The sequence below is a fragment of the Zingiber officinale genome, chromosome 3B (assembly GCF_018446385.1).
Source record: "Zingiber officinale cultivar Zhangliang chromosome 3B, Zo_v1.1, whole genome shotgun sequence".
In the NCBI taxonomy this organism is placed as follows: Eukaryota; Viridiplantae; Streptophyta; class Magnoliopsida; order Zingiberales; family Zingiberaceae; genus Zingiber; species Zingiber officinale.
In genome coordinates this window covers 128,496,950-128,507,224 of record NC_055991.1, presented here as the reverse complement: position 1 = coordinate 128,507,224, position 10,275 = coordinate 128,496,950, and positions in this window count along the sequence as shown.

Genomic DNA, 10,275 nt, shown 5'->3' with positions numbered 1-10,275 from the left:
GACTGGTGGAGGAGGAGCTTCATGCGCAGTGGGGTCGGAAACAGGTTGAGCTGCCGCCCCAAAGGAAACGGGGCCGGGATGAGGGAGTAGCCTCCTCTCCAAGATTACTCGACCACGTCGCATTATTTCCAGATCGTCTAGGGGCAGGGGCAGAACTTCTGAGGCACGATACAAGGCCTCCGCTGTAGGCGTCGACACAGAAGGTTACCCTTACAGAGAAAACAAGCGTAAGCAGGAGAGGAGAGCTAAGCGTGGATCTACCTAACGAGCGCGGAGCCCCGGAGAAGGAGGGATTCAGCCGGAAAAAAGAAAGCATGTCTTCAGATAACAGTCTCGTCAGATCCAGGCGCCAATGCTCCATTCTTGTCGCCGCTGCAGCATAGGAGAGGTCCATGTGAAACTCTTCCAACGCCGGAGGCGGAGGAAGTTCAGGTTGCCAATGCGTAGGCCAGCCTGTCTCCTCGGGAAACCGGAGAAAAAAGAACTTTTTCCTCCAGTTGGCGTGAGGAGAAGGGAGACGGGAGAAGAAGGCAGTTTGATTGCGAGCTTGAAAGTCAAAAAGACCATCGGCACGCCGAGCGAGAGCGAAGAAGTAGTGAAAGAGAGGAGCAGACTAGGAAACTTCGCAAACCTCACAGAGTATCACGAAGCCACATAAAATCTTTATGGAGTTGGGAGTTAACTGACCCAAGGGGATGTTGAAGTAGCGGCACACTCCAGATAGGAAAGGATGAGGAGGTAGACGAAGGCCAGACACAAATTGCTCAGTGAAGAAAGTACACGAACCCGGCGGAGGATCGAAGTAAAGGTTTGCACTAGTAGGGATGATAGAGCGGAAGCTAGCAGGGATTTCATAAGTGTACCATAGGTCATCCCAATCTAACTCGGCGAAGGTCGAAATGCCTGGAAAATGCTCTGCCAACAGAGAGACCCAGGAAGGGGAGGCCATGGCAGAAGATAGCGCCTTAGAGGATGGAGAGGACAACCGTAAAGGAGCACCGAAGGGGACGGGACGGATCGCAGCAGGGTTTCGGAGGAAATTAGTCGGCGGCGGCGACGTTTGAGTGCTTTACTGTGATGGCGAAAGAAAGAGTCAGATAATACTTATAGGTATGGTGGGTGGAGGACATTTTCGTAAGTCAACAACGGATGGTAGATGCAGGGTCTGGAGTAGACGGGGGACGCTCTGCGATGAGCTTCGAGAAGATAACCAGGGGACATTAAGGGAAAGACAAGGGCTCGAGATACGAAGCGCCTCCCTAGGAAGCTGTGTCAAATAGGACAAAAGCGTACGGAGGGGTCGCCAGAAGGCAGATTAGTCAAATCAGCGGGCTGCACGGACACGCGAGGTAACCTTTAGCCCAGGCAAGCTCATTAGAAGGGCGGCGATGGGAGGAAAGGCTACGTAGCGAAGGAAAGTAGATAAGGGAAATTTGATCATCGGAGCTCGGCCGAAACCAACGAACAACTTGCCAAAGAAAACAAGCTATAAGTACGCGAAGGGGACGCGGCACAGTTGTGGGATCGCAGGGGAAACAGGTCGTTGGGTGTGAGAGCAGAGCTCACTTATAACTCGCACTGAGGCGAGAGTCTGGGACTACCGACCTAAAAGGTCGTTGGGCGTGAGCGCAGGGCTCACTTTTAATTCTCGCATGGGAGCCGACCTAAAAGGTTGTTGGGCGTGAGAGCAGAGCTCACTTATAACTCGCACTGAGGCGAGAGTCTGGGACTACCGACCTAAAAGGTCGTTGGGCGTGAGCGCAGGGCTCACTTTTAATTCTCGCATGGGAGCCGACCTAAAAGGTCGTTGGGCGTGAGAGCATAGCTCACTTATAACTCGCACTGAGGCGAGAGTCTGGGACTACCGACCTAAAAGGTCGTTGGGCGTGAGCGCAGGGCTCACTTTTAATTCTCGCATGGGAGCCGACCTAAAAGGTCGTTGGGCGTGAGAGCAGAGCTCACTTATAACTCGCACTGAGGCGAGAGTCTGGGATTACCGACCTAAAAGGTCGTTGGGCGTGAGAGCAGAGCTCACTTATAACTCGCACTGAGGCGAGAGTCTGGATACTCCGGTCCGAGACCGGTGGCGATGGCGCTGGTCCGAGACCTGCCGGACCCTCCTCGCTAGTAGCACAGATGTGATGCTCTCTTCAGCCTCCATTTGCCTCATCTGAACCGCCTTCATTACTTCTGCCGGGCTGGGTGCTATTCGCCAGTTTTGCGCTTGCTCGGCCGCATCCCTCGTCTTCCTGCAAGCATAGTATGCATAGTACAGGATGTGGGTGGGAGAGAGGGAACATGAACCTTATTCGGCCTTTGGCCTGCCATGCTCTTTCTAGCTTGTGGGAGCCTCGCGTGCCCTCGTATGCTGGTGTAGTTAACGAACTGGCTCGGGGGAGGTCTCCGTCAAGATGCTTGCCTAGCTACTCCGAGTAAGCAGTTTCCCTGACTGCCTACCCGCGCCTTCCTGACCTCCGCTGATCAGCCTTGTCCCTTGCGCAACCCCTACTGAATTGCCTGGCCTTTGCAGCTCTGTAAAATCTCCCGCTTGACCTCACCGATGGATGCCTCTTTCTTAGAGCCGCACCTTGTCATGATTACCCCGCCGCACCTATCTTTAATACGTTTATTCTAATGCTGACACTTGTCCGTCGCATTTATGGTCCACGCTTCCTGACGTCATTTTCCATACCTTTTTCACACGCCTCCGTGCTTACTTCCCTTCAGACGGCGCGGGGCGGGTTACCCAAAAAGATACTCGGCCCGATTCTCAATGTTTCCTAGGCATGACTGGGCTTTATAAACCCTAAAGGTAATCCGCCACTTTCTTTCCAACGCTTCATTCTCCTCCTCTCCTCCTCCGTGCTCGTCCTGGTTAGTGCGACTTGCCATCTTCCTGCCTGAGCTCGTGACCCCTCTGCCCTCCTGTTCGCTCCTGGCCTGTGACCCTTCTCGCCTCCAACCTTCTTGCTTGCTTCTTCCTCACGACTATGGATGATAAGGACCTCCCCTGGTATTCATGCTATCTTTCTGATTTGGATCACCGTGCCCTGTCGGCCTTACAATCCCTTCTGCGATTGGACTCCTCATATGAACTTCGTCTTCCGGCACCCAATGAACATCCTTCGTCTCCTCCCGAAGGCTTTATTACTGTCTTTAGAGATCAGATTGTAGGCGGTCTTCGCTTTCCTTTGCACCCCTTTATTTCTGACTTGTGCCAGTATTGCGACATCGGCATCTCCCAGTTTGCTCCCAATGTATTTCGAGCTATCTGTGGAACCGTCATCTTATGCCGTATCTATCGAATTCCCTTGACGCCTCACCTATTCCAGCACTTCTATTCTTTCCGGCGAGCCGAGGCGGGGATATTCAACGTTCAGGCCAAGCCGGATTATAAGTTCTTTGACGGCCTACCTTCTTCCAATAAGGGCTGGAGGTCCCGCTTTTTCTTTCTTAAACCCCCCCGCCCCCTCAGCCGGGTCTTCTCAGTGGCGACCCATCCTGGCTTCGGATTTTCCCCAACATGTTCATGAATATGCTTGCTTTGCAGCTGTGGACAAGTTGACCGGCGTTCTTGTTCGCCTGTCTGTGTTGATGTTGGAAGGCATTTTATACACCTTCGGTCTTAGTCCTGTCCCTGCGGAAATTGGAGCTCCCTTTGGTAAGTCGTTTATTCTTGCGCGCCGCTCTTCGCTAACTGAGGTGCCTTTTCTTTTTTATTCTTGTAGTGGCTGCTATCCTCCATTCCTTCGCCTGTCAAGAGACGCCTGCAGTTGCTGTCCTAGAAGCTCTGCATAAGGAGCTGACGCCAGGCCTGCCTTCTGATCCAGCTGCTGCCTTCGATCCTCAACTTCCAGCGCCCCCGACCTCTGATGTTGTGATTGCCCCGCCGCTCGCAATGCTACCTGCTCCCAGCTCTGCAGACCCAGCATTGTCCCACACCTCTGATCAACCTGCAACTGCTTCCTCGCCCGCCAGACAGGCTCCTCCTCTCCATCCTACTATGCGGCCGCGTGTGACGCGCCAGAGCAAACGGACGGCCCCGGTCACCGCCGCTTCTCCTCCACCTTCGCAGCGCCAACGCGTGGTGGTTCTCTCTTCCCCCTCCAAGTCTTCGGGCACGAGCTCGGCCCGGGAGACTAGCTTGGGCCAGGAGGAGGCCTATGACCTGGAGGTGGCAGGCCCGCCATCAGACCGACTCACTCCGGCGCCACTCCAGAGCGTGCTACCTGCCTCGCCTTCGCCTTCTAGTGGCCAACCCCTGGGTTCGTTGACTTCTCCAGCCTCCTCCCCTCTGATACCAACGAGCTCTGCCGTGCCTATTTCGGAACCGCCCTCCTCGGGCTGGGCCTTTAGGGCCCTCTGGAGGCTTCCTTCGGAGACTGACCCGGCCAACGTGCCGGCTGCCAACCCATCCCATTTTTTCGGCAGGGTCGACTTCCACGGGGCCTTGGCCGACTCCTGGCAAACGGGTAATCGGCAGTTCTGGGAAAGCGACTGCCCTCTGGAAGAGTTCGACCAGATTGCTTGTTCTCTGGTTGCGGTGAGTCTCTTCTTTCCTTTTTTTTTCCTTCTTCTGGGCATGCGTGTGTTTCCATAACCTCATTTCCCTTCCTATGGGCACTTGCAGACCTGCTCGGCGAGTCTGAGCGTAGTTCAGCGAGCGGCCGAGCTAGAGCGGGAGAATGCGGCACTCAAGGCACGTCTCCGGGAATTGGAGCCCCCTTCATCTTCCGCAGCTCCTTCTGAGCCCTCCCTGGGAGGCCTGGACTCGTATCTGCGTGCCGCAGGGGAATCAGCGACCTCCGCCCGGGCCCTTTCTCACGCCGCATTCGACAAGCTGCGGGCATTAGAGGCAGCCTTAAAGGCAAGTGAGTCCTCTCTGGCCTCTGAAGTGGAACGCCGTCAAGCGGCGACCTCTGAACTGAAAGACCGATAGGCAGAGCTGGTTGCTCAATCCTGAGAATTGGCTCTGCTGAAGCAGGGTCGGGAGCTCTTACAGATGGGGCTGGCTGAGGCCCAAGCCGTGGCCAGTGCTGCTGTGGGTCGGGAAACCACCCTGCGAGCTCAGTGGGAAGCTTGCCAGGCCCAGCTTCAATCTTTGCAGGCGGAGCTTTCGCGGGCCCAGGAGGCAATGTCTCAGGGCCAGAGTGACCTAGCTGTAGTTCGCGCGGAGGCTGCCCAGGACAAGAATGCCCTGGCAGAGTACCTGGCGGGAGAGCTCGGGCGGCTGAAGGCCTACCGATTGGCCTATGTCCGTTCTTCCTTTTTCCTTCAGAAGTTGGGGCGCTGGATGGTCGTGCTGCTGAGTTACGGGGCTGCTGGCGGGGTGAGACAAGCCTTCGAGCAAGGTTATTTGCGTGCAGCGCCCCTGCCACTTTCTTGGACACTGTTCGCCTGGCCCGGGAATTGCCGCAGGACACCTTCCCCTCCTTCGAGGCGGATGACGGGCTCTTCTTCCAGGCTGCTCCTCCTCCTGCGGTCGATCCAACCCCCGTAGAGGTGTCTCCCCAGGATCTTCCTGTCGCCGTCCCCGAAGCTTCTGATGCCCTTGCCGCTCCTCCTGCTGAGCCGGCCGACCCGGCACCCCCTCAAAAAGGGGGAGATTGTTGATACAGTCTGACCTGGTTGTTGTTTTGATGTTGACACTGATTTAAGTTTGTATCAGATTTTAATTAGACTCAGATTGATTAATGATCAAGGTTGATCATGTGGAGAGGAAAGTCCAAGTACGGATACTTGGCACGCGAAGTCGGAGAGGGCTCGGCATCTCGTTCTCCGGACTAGGTCAGAGAGGGCTCGGTAGCTCGTTCTCTGGACCGGACGAAGTCGGAGAGGGCTCGGCAACTCGTTCTCCAGACTAGGTCAGAGAGGGCTCGGTAGCTCGTTCTCTGGACCGGACGAAGTCGGAGAAGGCTCGGCAGCTCGTTCTCCGGACTAGGTCAGAGAGAGGGCTTGGTAGCTCGTTCTCTGGATCGGACGAAGTCGGAGAGGGCTCGGCAGCTCGTTCTCTGGAATAGGTCAGAGAGGGCTCGGTAGCTCGTTCTCTGGACCGGATGAAGTCGGAGAGGGCTCGGCAGCTCGTTCTCCGGACTAGGTCAGAGAGAGGGCTCGTGGCTCGTTCCCGGACCGGAATCGGAGAGGGCTCGGCCTCGGTCTCGGACTAAGTGGAGAGGGCTCGTAGCTCGTTCTGGACGGACGAAGTCGGAGAGGCTCGACAGCTCGTCCGGACCAGGTTAGAGAGGGCTCAGTGGCTCGCTCTTTGGACGGACGAAGTCGGAGAGGGCTCGGCGGCTCGTTCTCCGGACTAGGAGAGGGCTTGTAGCTCGTTCTCTGGACCCGAAGACGTTAGGGTTTAGGCCGGAGGCTCTAAAACTAACATGGATATTGGATCGGTCCAGACCGATCCAAGGATATTGTTGATCGGATCGGTCGACGCATCGATCCAAGGATACTATAAGTGAACTGATCGGTCTCGTGACCGATCAAGGTAACTGTACAATTGGATTATCGATCGGTCTCGCGACCGATCAAGGTAAGCGTACATGGGTTATCTGATCGGTCTGGACCGCATCGATCGAAGCGATGGGATGCGCCGACTCAAAGTGATATGGGGATCGGTGCGTGGACCGATCCATTTATAGGCCGATCGGTCCACGCATCGATCAGGCATCAACCCGATCGGGTGTGTCACGATCGGCGAATTATGGATCGGTCTGTTGACCGATCCATAAAATGTCGTTTGTTTTCTGCTGTTTCTCTGCGATTTCTGATTCACCTGATCAAATCATCTGCTGTGAGATTTTTGAGTTACAGGTTGCAGGTGTCGTGCCAGTGCTCAATTTCAAATTAAGCTACACCAGAAGAATAAGAACAAGTGACCTTTCTGCTGTGTTTCACTGCAAGTGGTGCAATTCGAGCGTCAACGTTCACTAACTGCGATCAGTTGGCAGCAGCTTGACTCTTGCTCATTGGTTTGAGCTTAGAGACACCAGTGAAGACCATGGATGGTATTGGTGTGAGTTCAGAGAACCAGATGAGAAAGAAGAGTGATTGGCGACGCCTGAGTTGGTTGCAGCGATTCGGCTGTGGCTGAAGACAGTGAGAAAGCAGAATAAGAAGAAGGAAGAAGAGAGGTTTGCTAAGGTTCTGAAAAAACTCTCTATCGATCAAGCAAGAGGCTGTGTTGTTGAGCTCTTGGCTGAAGCTTCCTTCTGTCTTTGCATTTCGCTTCGTGGCTGTAAGTTCATTTTGCTCAATCCTTTAGCCACTAAACTCTGTAAGTCATTGTGCTTTATTTTCAAATCTATTCTGTGACTTTGTGGAGAGGTTACTCCACCGAGAAGGAGAAATACTTAGCCAGAATTTGTCCGGGGTGTGATCTACCGAAAGATCAAGGGATCGCCCACCTTACGGACACGCCGAGGAGTAGGGGCAAGTTATCCCCGAACCTCGTATATACTTGTGTAAGCTGTGGGTTGGTTTTCTTTCCTTGCATCAGTTTTTGTTTTGTTTATTTCTGCTGTGCTAATAAAGTTTTGTGAGGAAATTGATTGAGCTTTTAGTGGAGGCTATTCACACCCCCCTCTCTAGCCATCCGAAGGTCCTAACAGTAACAATGTCTATGAATAAAGTTTAGATGTACAATCGATTAAAAAATAAATTTATTAGAGAAGATTTTATTACTAAAGTTGAAGAGTTTGTTCTGTGATGAAGATACCATGAAAGTATATATATATATATATAAATGATTTTGTGTCAAATTACTAAAATTGGTACTATTTTGTAGAGTCTTATTTTTATGGACCAATTAGACCTTCCGGTGGTTCGTTATTTGACACAACTTTTACTGTGCCTGAATAATCAACTAATGATATTGCAATACAATCAATGGTTCACGATGCGATGAATACTGCAGTTGATTATTCCAATATAGATGAAATACCAATACCTGAATATCAACAACTATATGAAATGTTAAATGCTAGTAAAAAAGAAGAGTATGAAGACATTTCTTCTGGTCATTCCTAATTATTAGCTACTGCAAGATTATTGAATATGAAAGTAGAACATTATTTTTCAAAAAGATATTACGATGACATATGTTAATTGATGTTAGCGTTACTTCCTGTTGATAACATAATGATTGATAGTTTTTATAGTACAAAAGAATTAGTTAGAGGTTTAGATTTGCTTGTAGAAAAGATTGATTGTTGTATAAATAACTGTATGATATTTTAGAATGAAAACAAAAATTTGAGTGAATGAAAAATTTGTACACACCCTTGTTATAATCATAGTACTCACATACCATGGTAGAAGAAGAAAAAAATAAATTAGAAAGTGACGTGTTATTTTTCGTTAACTGCTAGACTTTAATGCTTGTATGCATCTGTTGCTACAGCTTACCACATGATGTAGCATCATGAGCATGGGCACAAAGGAGGTATAATGTGTCATCTTTATGATTCCCCCATGGAAACATCTTAATACTGTATTTCCTTCTTTTGTAATGGAACCACGTAATGTGAGATTGAGACTTTCCACTGATGATTTCAGTCATTGGGTCAATAGGGGTAACAATATTCATCTTGGCCAGTTATATTTGTTAGAGTGTATACTGAAAGCCTAAGCTTTTGTAAATATTTATTTTGAATAAAGAATCACATTTGGTCAAATTGTCTACATTTAGTTGTAGTTGTTCAATTAATTTATATTGTAGATAACATAGTATGTGGTGCCACATACAAAAGATGATGTTATCAATACCTTATAAATTATAAACAGTAGCTCACGACCAAATGGAAAGGAACAAACCATTGGAAGGTCGTAGTGTAATTAGGAATTAGTTTATCTTGACTATATAATTACACTAGTATACTTAAAGTGTATTGAGTAGGACCATTAGAGGTCGTTTCTTTTATACTGACTTTATAAATAAACAAATACCTCAGTTATTATGGAAGTGTGTGCTCTTAATCCTAATATAATAACCAGCACATATATTTTATATTCATTTCTTTAATTTATCAATGGGTGAGATTTAGTTCGATGAATCAATAAGCCCGATAGGTTGGGAAATGATATCACTTATAGTGTGTGTTGTTGATTATAGAAGGAAACTGTGTCCTAGTAATCTAGGTTGATAATGTCCCCAAGATGAGCTCATAAAGATTGTCATGTTAAACCCTGCAGGTGGACTTAGTCTGACATGACGATAAGGTTGAGTGGTACTATTCTTGGATGAAGATATTAATTAAATGAGTTGTCAGTAACTCACTTAATTAGTGGACATTTGACATCTTAAATACAGGGAGACTAACACACTCATAATAAGAAGGAGCCCAAAAATGTAATTTGGGATTGGTACGGTAGTTCAATAATAGTTCTCTAGTGGAATGAATTATTATTGATAAAATTAAGTTGTGTGTTTGGGGCGAACACGGGATGCTTAATTTTATCGAGAGACCAAAACCAATTCCTCCTCTCGGTCCCTATCGTAGCCTCTTATTTATAGAGTACTATACCCACCTATACCCACCTTCATACCCATGATAAGGGGGCCGACCAAGCTAGCTTGTGGATCAAGGTAGGGCCGGCCAAGCCTTGATTCATGGGTGGCCAGCCCTAGCTTGAACTCAAGCTTAGGTGGCCGGCCCCCATTAAATTTAAAAGAATTTTAATTTTAAAATTTTCTTATGTGGAAGATATAATTTATTAGAGAGAATTAAAATTAAAATATCTCTTCTACAAAAGATTAAGAAAAGAGATTAGATCTCTTTCCTTATTTGTAGATAGGAAAGATATTTTATTTTTTCTCTATGTAAATTATTCACATGTTGAAAAATTAAAATTATAGAAATTTCTTTTTATCAACCATGAAGGGATTTTAAAAAGGGAAATTTTATTTTTTAAAATTTCCGAAGACAAATAAGGAATTTTTAATTGTTGATTAAAAATTGTCTTGTTTGCTCTTCATGAGGTGGCCGGCCATGATGAATTGATTAGGAAATTTTATTTAATTTTTCTTAATTAATTGTTGTCAAGGAAAGTTAAGGAAATTTTATTGTAATTAAATTTCCTTATTTACCAAAGCTAAGGAATATAAAAGAGGGGGTTGGAGTGCCTTCATAAGACACAACCTCTATTATTTTCTCCCTCTTTTCCTTGGTGTTGTGGCCGGCCATCCTCTCTCCCTCTCTTCCTCTTTGTGGTGGCCGAAACCCTTCTTTGCTTGGAGCTCTTGTGGTGGCCGGATACTACTTGGAGAAGAAG